Source organism: Gorilla gorilla, chromosome 17 (genome assembly GCF_029281585.2).
Source record: "Gorilla gorilla gorilla isolate KB3781 chromosome 17, NHGRI_mGorGor1-v2.1_pri, whole genome shotgun sequence".
Lineage (NCBI taxonomy): Eukaryota > Metazoa > Chordata > Mammalia > Primates > Hominidae > Gorilla > Gorilla gorilla.
Genome location: NC_073241.2, coordinates 37,860,017 through 37,867,391, shown reverse-complemented (window position 1 = coordinate 37,867,391; position 7,375 = coordinate 37,860,017). Strand labels below are relative to the sequence as shown.

At 47.3% G+C, this 7,375-nt stretch overlaps 1 non-coding gene across 1 annotated transcript; it reads left to right on the top strand.

Annotated features, from left to right (window-relative positions):
- Positions 1-531: 531 nt before the first annotated feature.
- LOC129528475 (U7 small nuclear RNA) lies at positions 532-593 on the top strand. Its single transcript, XR_008673700.1, has one exon. It is a non-coding gene; the product is annotated as a U7 small nuclear RNA (small nuclear RNA).
- Positions 594-7,375: the final 6,782 nt, after the last annotated feature.

The window sequence follows — 7,375 nt, the reverse complement described above, 5'->3', positions numbered from 1 at the left end:
GCCTCTGGGTGGGTCATCCATGGGGATATTGACATCACCCAGAATTATGGCACAAGGTGGCAGGGGCATGGAGAGGGACACAGCAAGCCAACCTGCCAGACCCCATAAGTGGAGGGGTGCTGGAGAGGAGCAGGTGACAGACAAAGAGGAAAGGGGGGTGGGGTGTGCTTCTTTTCCTTCTCCCTGAACCCCATTGACTATAAGCACCTACTGCTTCATCCTACTGCTCTGGGCAGGTGCCCATGTCTCTCCTATCTAGAGCAACAGCTTCTTGCCTGGCCTCCCTGCCTATCCATGCTCCCTCTACTCCCTGGTTTCCAAACTTCACTGCATTCCGGAATCCTCAGGGAGCTTCTCAAAACCTAATGCCCAGGCCACACTGTAGTCCAGTTGAAGGAAAGTCCCTACGGCTGCTTCCAAGCATCAGCACTTGCCAGAACTCCTCGGGTTATCCATTATCATGCAGCCCAGGTTGGAACAACACCTCTGCCTGTCCCCACACTGCCCGTTCTCTTCTCAAAAGCCAGGTGGAAGTGGTACAGTTCTTTTAGAATTTGTTTAGCAGGTCTTCTTGTTTTTACTGGAAAATCCTCCAAAGGAAAAAACAATAAAAAGGCAGTAGGAGCAGGTCATTCCTATTCATTCAAAAAACAGTTGTCTGGCTAGCACCGTGGCTCTCACCTGTAGTCCCAGCACTTTGGGAGGCCAAGGCAGGAGAACTGCTTGAGCCCAGGAGTTCAAGACCAGCCTGGGCAACATAGCGAGACCCTGTCTCTACACTATATTTTGTTTTTATTAGCTGGGCATAGTGCCTGTGGTCCCAGCTACTTGGGAGGCTGAGAAGGGAGGATCACTTGAGGCCTGGAGGTTGAGGCTGCAGTGAGCTATGATCACACCACTGCACTCCAGCCTGGGTGACAGAGTGAGACCCAGTCTTTTTTTTTTTTTTTTTTTGAGACAGAGTCTTGCTCTGTCGCCCAGGCTGGAGTGCAGTGGCATAATCTTGGCTCACTGCAACCTCCGCCTCCTGGGTTCAAGCAATTCTCGTGCCTCAGTCTCCCAAGTAGCTGAGATTACAGGCACGCACCACCACACCCAACTAATTTTTGTATTTTTGGTAGGAGACGGGGTTTCACCATGTTGGCCAGGCTGGTCTCGAACTCCTGACCTCAAGTGATCCCCCCCTCCTCGGCCTCCCAAAGTGCTGGGATTATAGGCATGAGCCACCACACCCGGCTGACCCTGCCTCTTAAAGAGAGAAAAAAGGCCAGGCACGGTGGCTCACGCCTGTAATGCCAGGCCAAGGAGGGCAGATCACGAGGTCAGGAGTTCGAGACCAGCCTAGCCAATATGGTGAAACCCGTCTCTACTAAAAATACAAAAATTAGCCTGGTGTGGTGGTGTGTGCCTGTAATCCCAGCTACTCAGGAGGCTGAGGCAAGAGAATCGCTTGAACCCGGGAGGCGGAGGTTGCAGTGACACGAGATCACGCCATTGCACTCCAGCCTGGGCAACAGAGTGAGACTCCGTCTCAAAAAAAAAAAAAAAAGAAAGAAAGAAAGAAAGAAAAAAAAAAGTTGTCAAGTCCCTAATATTTTCCAGGTACTGGGAATACAAAGATAATAAATACATGAGGGTCCCCCACAACAAAGTCAAACAAAGACACTTCCTCAGGGGACATAAGTATACACAGCACTGTGATAAGTGCTATGGCAGAGGACAGCTCCACGGCATCCAGTAGTCACCTCTAAACCCGAGGTGGGGAGGAGGCTAGAAGCCTTCCCAGAAAGGAAGCCCTTTCCGGCTTCGCCGTCTTCATCTCCACTTGACTTTGGCCTCCCAGAGACGGCCAAGCCTACTTCCTGGACCTAGCTTGAGTTAAACGGTTTTGCCTCACAAATCTCAAATTCTAAAACCTGTCTGAGCTCACCATGAATTATAAAGCCTTTTGTAATTCATGTGACAACTTGTGCCATGAGCTGTGTCTCCCGTCTCCCTTTCTGGACTCAATTCTTGCCATTTGCCATGGGACCCTACAGTCCAGCCTCCAGCTTCTGGGCCTTGTGTATTCTGCTTTCCTCCCAGGAGGATGCCTCCAGGACCAGCACAGAGCAGGGCTCTCTGGGTGGAGGAAACTGTACCAGTGCCTGGGATGAAGAAGGTGAGGGCGTGTGCAGGAATCACCATAGCTCAGGTAGGCTGAGGCCAGTGCCCCTAGGACGGGGAGGGGTCTCCTTTAGTGTCAGCGTCTCCCGGAGAGCTGGTCAAACCACGAGTTCCCGGGCCCCACCCCAGAGGTGCTGCATCCTGGGTGTGAGGCGGGGCCTGAGAGTTTACCTTTCCAACACGCTCCTGTGCGATGCAGCTGGCTCTGGACCATGGGAGGTGACACAGAGTGAGGAACAGGGAGAGACAAGAATAGAAGGTGGACTTAAAAAAAGATATATCTGTCAGCATAGGACTTTAGGATGAACTTTATTTATTTATCGTGTACCTACTATGCTTCTGACTCTGGAAACAGCAAGAAGAAAAATAACATAGTTCTTGATCTCAGAATAATTTTAGGTCTGGTGCCGTGGCTCATAACTGTAATTCCATATAATGACAGCACTTTTGGAGGCTGAGGTAGGAGGATTGTTTGAAGCCAGGAATTTGAGACCAGCCTCAGCAACTAAGCAAGACTCTGTCTCTACAAAAAAAGAAGAAGGAGGAGGAGGAGGAGGAGCAGGAGGAGGAAGAGGAGGAGGAGAAAAAGAAGAAAGAAGAAGAAAAAGAAAGAAGAAAGAAAAAAGAGTCAGGCGTGGTGGCACACCCCTGTAGTCCCAGCTACTCAGGACAAGAGGCTGAAGCGGGAAGGATCCTTTGAGCCCAGGAGTTCAAGGGTGCGGTGAGCTATGATCACACTACTTCACTTCTGGCCTGCCTGGACCACAGAGAGAGATATAATTTTTTTAAAAAAGAGAAATTTTTTTAGCCCAGTGGGAGAAGCAGAGAAATACGCAGATGATTTTAACACACTGTGGTGAGTCTGAGGGAGGTGCATCCGGGTGGATGTGTAACTGCAGAGGGGAAGCTGCAGAGGAGTGACCACATCTGCCCCAGGGCTTGGACGCCCAGTGGAATTCCAATAGCAGGGTGTGAAGTAGATTTGAGGGTGAGGCTGGATGCTGTGGCTCACGCCTGTAATCCCAGCACTTTGGGAGGCCAACGCTGGTGGATCACCTGAGGTCAGGAGTTCAAGACCAGCCTGGCCAACATGAAATACTAAAAATACAAAAATTAGCCGGGCATGGTGGCTGGTGGTGGGTGCCTGTAATCCCATCTACTTGGAAGGCTGAGGCAGGAGAATTTCTTGAACCTGGGAGGCAGGGGTTGCAGTGAGTTGAGATCGCGTCACTGCAGTCAGCCTGGGCGACAAGAGTGAGACTCTATCTCAAAAAAAAAAAAAAAGATTTGAAGGTGAGGGTGGGGGGGAAGAGGCAGAGAACATTGAGACTGTGCTGTAATAGTCCAGGGATTGAAGTCTGTTCTCATTTCATTACAGTTTTCCGTCTGTCCAGCTCCACCACTACATAGTGTCTTTATTCCGAGGAGCTACCTGATTTGGGACTCAGTCTTCCTAGAAGGCAAAAAGAGAAGACCTGGATGCTCCACGTGGTCCAGACATGAGCGAGTAAACCGAGCTGTCGCCACACCGCACAATCTCCTCAGCCTCCTGCTCAATGTGCTTTCATTGGAAATGCTTATTGTAAATGATGACACTTTTTTAAAACCAAAATTCAATTAAATTCAATACATATTTATTGGGCACATGCTTCATTTAAGTTCCTGGTTTACAAAGATCCATTCCTACCCCTGAGGATGTCATAATCTGTGGGAGACATAAATAGAAACAGCTGAGAATGATCATGTAAAATCCACACATAGCCTCTTGCACACATATCCCAGAAAGGAAAGGACAAAACTTTAAATGCATCCATGCCTTTGGTTTTGGAAATGTTACGGATTTTGAGAGTATCAAATGCAGTACATTCTCCTATTATTGAGAGTTAGGTAACTCAGACAATCTTCTACAGAGATATGAAAAGATAGATTGAAAAAATAAGTCTCCAGTTTATTTGGAGTTTGCTGTTTAGGAAAAAATGCAATGTAAGTGTCTCAGGGTTGGCTGGGTGTGATGACTCATGTCTGTAATCACAGTGACTCAGAAGGCTTCAGTGGGAGGGATGGTTAAGTCCAGGAGTTTGAGACCAGCCTGAACAACATAGCAAGAGCCCGTCTCTAAAAACATTTTTTTTTTTTTTAATTAGCTGGAATGGTGGCACATAACTGTAGTTCCAGCTACTTGGGAGACTGGGGCAGGAGGATCACTTGAGCTGAGGAGGTCAAGGCTGCAGTGAGCCATGATCATGTCACTGCACTCCAGCCTGGGCAACAGAACAAGACCTTGTCTGGAAAAAAACAGAACAAAACAAAAAACCCACAAAAGTTACAGGTTGAAGTAGACAATATGGTACTAAGATTCATAGTAAAATAATGGGAATCACTTATGTACTCTATTTTACTTAGTCATTGCATTTAAAATCGGTGATGAAATATACAATTGTAGGAATAATGTAATTTAAAACCAGCGAAAGGCTGGGCGTGGTGGCTCACACCTGTAATCCCAGCACTTTGGGAGGCTGAAGGAGGTAGATCACTTGAGGTCAGGAGTTTGAGACCAGCTTGGCCAACATGGTGAAACCCCATCTCTACTAAATATACAAAAAATTAGCCAGGCGTGGTGGCGTGTGCCTGCAGTCCCAGCTACGAGGGAGGCTGAGGCACAAGAATTGCTTGAACCTGGGAGGCAGAGGTTGCAGTGAGCCGAGATCACACCACTGCACTGCAGCCTGGGTGACAAAGCAAGACTCTGTCTCAAAACAAAAAAACAAACAAACAAACAACAGTGAAAGACAGAACTGGTAAGAAGAAATCAGATCTGCCTTAAATTTGGGATCTGCTAAAATAGTTGCTCTGTGATACATTGTAGCAAGTCAATGGATAGCCTCTGCCTTTAGGCAAAGCAATGAATATTAATCACGAAAGCTCCCCCAGTTTAAGCAATCTAGTAGGCAGAACCAAATTCGGCATATTGTAAGAGCTCTGGTCTTCCAGCCAGACTGCCTGGTTTCTGATTGCAGCTGTTACTTCCTAGCTGTGTGTTCTTGGAGAAGTTACTTGATCCTCCTGTGCCTCAGTCCCCTTGACAGTAAAATGAAGATGATGGTAATAGTATCTGTCCATGACTAAATGAGTCACTCCACAGCCCAAGGCAAATGCTCCATCGGTGCTCAATATTATAATTGTGATCATGCTGGTGTTAAGCATCCAGGTTTGGGGTTAGGATCTGTCTAGGAAATGATTCCTGACAAAGTTTTCAGAGACCCTGGAATCTGTTGATGAGGGTGGTTGCAGTGTCTCCTCTCTAGAATATTTTAGAAAAGAAAAGACTAAGAGGCTGGACGGGGTGGCTCGTGCCTGCAACCTCCACACTTTGGGAGGCTGAGGAGTGTGGATCACTTGAGCCCAGGAGTGTGAGACCAGCCTGGCCAACGTGGTGAAACCTTGTCTCTACTAAAAATACAAAAATTAACCCAGGATGGTGGTGTGTGACTGTAGTTCCAGCTACTTGGGAGGCTGATGTGGGAAGATTTCTTGAGCCTGGAAGGCAGAGGTTGTAGTGAGCACTGAAGCTTGGGCGATAGAGTAAGAACAAGAAAAAGAAAGAAAGAAAGAAAGAAAGAAAGGAAAGAAAAGGAAGAGAGGGAGGGAGGGAGGAAGAAAGAGAGAGAAGGAAGGAAGGAAGGAAGGAAAGAAAGAGAAAGAAAAAGAGAAAGAAAAAGAAAAAGAAAGAAAAATAAAGAAAGAAAGAAAGAAAAGAAAAGAGAAAAGAAAAAAAGATGCTAAGGGATAGTTATCTGGCTAGCCTTAGCTAGTGATAGAAGGAGCGGATGTTCTAAAGACACTAGTAAACCATAGTGTCCACACATGGATGCATCTAATCCTTACCACACACCAGTAGGGTGGGCAGTATGATCCTCATTTGACAGGTAACAAGACGGACTGGATGAATGAATGTTCCACAGCGAGATCTGTTCCTACTCCTGGAGGATAATAAATGGCAAGACTGGACTTTGAAATCAGGATGTGGCTTTGAATTCTGGGTGGGCTAACTCCTAGATGTGTGACCTGGAACAAGCGTGTTGCCTCATGTTTTTTCAATAGTGCTTGGCATACAAGAAGTGTTCAACAGCTGGCCCAGTGATAATCTAGAATCACTGCAGCACAGTGGGGAGGGGGAATCTTGTAACCTGGGTTCTCACCTCAGCGTGTGATCATGGGGTAGAGAGCTTTGAAACCTGCTTGAACTTCAGTTTACTCATTTGTAAAACGGGAAGAATAGCACCAACTTTGGAAGATCATCCTGAGCTTAACGCTGTAGGAGGTAGAGGTCAATGTGAGTGGACGGTGGAGCCAGGACTGTAGCCCAGGTCTTTCGGGTCATGCTGTGTGCTCTTCCACTTCCCTGCCTCACTGCACAAATGCGCTCCCCACGCCCACGGACGCCCCAGGGGCGCCAGGCGCTGCTCTAGGCTGAGACTCAGCCGACTCAGACAAGGGCCCTGCCCTCTCGCCCCATCTCATCCTGGAGAAGAGTACCCTCTTCTTAGAACAAGCATCTCACTTCCGTGCACTTGAACTTCGTTTGTGGCAGTGCAGGGTACTTTGCAAAGCTAAAAAGTAGTTTATGCAAAAGGGAGACTCTTTTTCCTTAGAGGATTTGCCAAGTTGTAATCACAAATTCTTTTTGAGATACACGTAAATTTTTTTTTAAAGCTAAATAAGATTTCCCCCCAGTTTTATAACTCAAGAATGTATTTTCTCAAGGACTTGGGAGTCATCTCTTTGAAATGTCATCCCCGTCTCCCAGTTTTGTGGGAGGGTAGGAGCCCAGCTACCAGAGAGCACCTGGCTTCAAATTGTAAACCTACCTCCTGTCATAAAGACATGAAAATTCATTTTTTCCTTTGGATAAAGGCAATTAGCAAACGCAAACGGCCACTGTATTTACCAATGGCCACTCCATCATCAGGCGAATTTAGGATGAACTCTGCGACAAATGGTGTAGGGGAGTCCCCTCCCCGGAGGGCTGTCTCGTTTACCTCGGGAGCATGCGTGGGGTAGGTTGCATCCTCCCGGCTGTTTGATACAGGCTGAGATTTCTGTCTTTGCAGCCTATTTGGCGGATTGCTTGTGATGCACATCACGTGCTGGTTTTTTTTTTTTTTTTTTTTTTTTTGAGACGGAGTCTCGCTCTGTTGCCCAGGCTGGA